Source organism: Anopheles gambiae, chromosome 3 (assembly GCF_943734735.2).
Source record: "Anopheles gambiae chromosome 3, idAnoGambNW_F1_1, whole genome shotgun sequence".
Taxonomy (NCBI): Eukaryota; Metazoa; Arthropoda; class Insecta; order Diptera; family Culicidae; genus Anopheles; species Anopheles gambiae.
In genome coordinates, this window is record NC_064602.1 from 3,850,670 (window position 1) to 3,854,059 (window position 3,390).

The window sequence follows — 3,390 nt, forward strand, 5'->3', positions numbered from 1 at the left end:
CGCTCTCAATGCACTGCTGAAAATCCAAAAATTTAATCTCCAAAAGTGATAAGCTCGGTCGAAACACGTCAACTAAGTGTGTGTGTCTGTCTGTAGGGGCTGTGCTCTGTCCAGTGGCGTGCGTTTCCAGTAGCAACAATTTTATGGTTCATAAAGCAAGCGCTTATGCATTTTTCCCTCGCCTGCTACGATTTGCTCAGCCACGGCAGCGAGACGTACTGTACCGGCGCTAGAATGCAGTCAGCTGCAGTAATGTGCCCTTTTCCGTTGAAAGACACATTGACTGTTTGTGGTGGAGGGAAGCAAACACACAAAGAAAAGAACAGGAGTACGGCAGTTTAGTAATGCTGAATTGTGAAACTGTGATTCAATTCAATCTACAGTCCACTCGACAGCTGTTTTGGCCCGCGCAATTGAATCCTGAATCGGGCGCCATTAAGCATAAATATGTCAACCGTGGCCGCTAGGCCAGACTCCGTTCAGTCCGAAAGTGACGATTAATTAACCAGACTGTTTTTTCCCCCGCATAGGTTCCTCACTGTTTGGAGCAAAACAATAGCTGAGTGTACGAAATTACCACGAATCCAATGACGATGTCCTATTGATGGCGCTGGGAAAGTCCAAGCACGGCAATGACATGTTTAACATATCATTCAAGCAGATGACAGAACACTTACTTATCTTTCCCTCTCAATCAAGTGTTCGGATATTATTCATCACGACGTTCGTATGGGAAAATCAATTTCCGAACAATATTTACCCATCAACTGAACTGATGCTCGACTCAGACAGATTTACCCAGCCACCCTGCAAGCTACCCTGCAAAAACTGCATCGACACTCGCTCGCCAACTTGTTGGTAAACACGGCGCCCTCGCGAGAACCGCGCTCGGCAGGCGAAACCGAAAGCATACCATCAAGAGCCCAGCGCCAGAAGACACAGATGGACAGATGTTTTATTGGGCCCTTTACACAGCGCTTTTCGTGTTCCCTTCAGCCCCTCCTTCTCTTCACCTCTTTCGTTCGAAAGACCGGCCAAGTCTTCTTTCGCAATTTAGGCGCCATTCTTCAGGGCCCCAACCCAAAAAAAACATAACCAGTGACCGATGGCGGTGTGTTTGTGTGCGTGAGTGCGTGTTTGGTTGCGCTCAGGACTTTCGGGGAATCCTACCCTGTCCTGCCATTTATGTCTTCTTTCGTAGCGGGCGCTCTCCCCAAAACACGACCGCACGAACGAAACATTGTGTCTGCTTTTCGAAGGCGACTGTGGAGCTCTGCTTTGCGGCCTGGTTATTATTATTTAATAAGCGGCTACGGCCGGTATCCTTCTGCCCCAAACGATGGTGAGGGAATGCTGGTAGCAGCACATCCGCAGGTAGCAGCACACAAATGACCGAACAATTCGCCCCATTCGCCCGTGTTTGCAAAGTGCAGTTTGGGGTGCAGCAGCAGCAACAGAAGAAGGAGGAGATCGCAAATTGGTGCCCAATCAGGGCAGAACGGGATTGATTTATTGCGGTAAATGCTAATAATTCGGGTTATAGTTTCTTTCGATTGACACCACGTCGCCGGTGGGAAGCTGTAAAGCTTGATTTTTACTTACATTTTTACAGTTCCCAATTCGGAAGCTTCTTCTTTCGTATCTCTTCACACACACTTTAAGCTTTAAGTTTCTTTTAGTAATGGGTTTATTTTGCATTTTGTAGTTTGTATTTGTTTTTGTGGGTGCATGGTTTGTTTTGTGTTTTTGTGTATGTTTGTTTGCTTTCCTTATTGTCCTCTTAATACGTCTCCCCTCACAGCATCATTAAGTTTCGTTCCACACTTTACCGTTCACATAGTGCGTTACGCGCTTCCAAAACTTGCGAACGCTTTCCCTTTTAACCGATTTCGATTAAATTAGCTCTTGTCTTGCCGAGAAGAGCTCAGCATCCTTGCTCCTCCTCAGCATGGATGTTTCAAGAAATCTGTGCTCTTCGGCGCCCTAAATGTGCCTTATCATGCTACGGACTGTACGGCCCTTCCTCGACAACTGGACTGGGACTTTGGGCGCACGTGGCATCTCCTAAACTACTGCACCACCAAGTGCTTCCAACACCTCAAAAGGTGTCTCACACTCACACGCATTCCAGCTGCTGTTCGAACCCGCGATGACGCTCAGCGCGCTAATTGTTGCACACCGGTCCATCATACCAACTGGTCCAATTACTGTGCTGGGGAGCATTCTTTCTTTTTTTTTGGAGGGGCACGTGATGAAGTAAATTACAAACAACAGGGTGCGATAACTAATTAAATATTACAATTGGTAGGAACATCTGATTCCGAAGACTGGGCAGAGATTTGTTTTTCTGGAGTGGTTTGTTTCTGTTTTTTGTTCTGTTTCTGTGCTTGCTCTACACACCTACACAAACATTTCTCAAATCATTATGCTTTACAGCATACAACCAATTGAAGCAAACGTTAGCAGTTGACATCGTTTCCTATTTATTGAAAATGCCACTCTGGAAGCTAAATGACTTCTGTTTTCCTCTCTGCTGTTTTATGTTCACACTATTTTACTAACTCTACCACTGCAAAAGCCACCAGCGCGTTCTGCAAGAGTAACAACAATCGCACATGTAAATGGAACAAGAACAACGATCATTTCAGTGTATGTGTGCGGCTGCTGCATTCTACAGCTTTGTAGCTTTTCAATACTGCAAATACTGAATCGGGAACTGAAGGGAAATGGAATTGAATCCATTTGCTAGTTAATTGAACATTCGTTTTCCTTTTTTTTCTTCTTCTTATTGTTGTTGCGATAAATACCTGACTAAATTATAACAAAAAAGTACACACACACACACACACTCACGCAGACAGACACACGCGCACACTCTAGTATATGTGCCATTGGCTTAATATTAAGGGATTTTCCAATTGTGTTTTTTTGTTGTTGCCTAATTTACTTGTTTTGTTGGAACTTCTCGTCGCTAGCTTCTCGTTTGCATTTCGTTCGTGTTTTCATTTCGATTCGCTTTTCTGCTGGTACTTTGTCTCGAAACACACTTCCTTTGCTAACATTCATCTTTTCAATGCTCTTCATTCGTGTTCTTGTGTTGTTTACTTTTCCTTGCACTTTCCTCTACATGGTTTATGCGTTTTTTATTGTATGATTGTAATATTTCTTACCAACTGCGACTCACAATTCTTCGTTTTCCTGCTTATAAACCTTTTGTTTGCTTTCTCCTTTTTTACTTGTTCTCGGCTTCGCTATACAATAAATATTCGTTGCACTACAACTAGAAAGGTGGTTACGATTTCATTATTTCATGTTTTATTATTATCATTGTTATTGGCTCCATTCATCTCTTTCTCTCTTTCTCTCTTTTTGTTTGTTTATTTGTGTGTG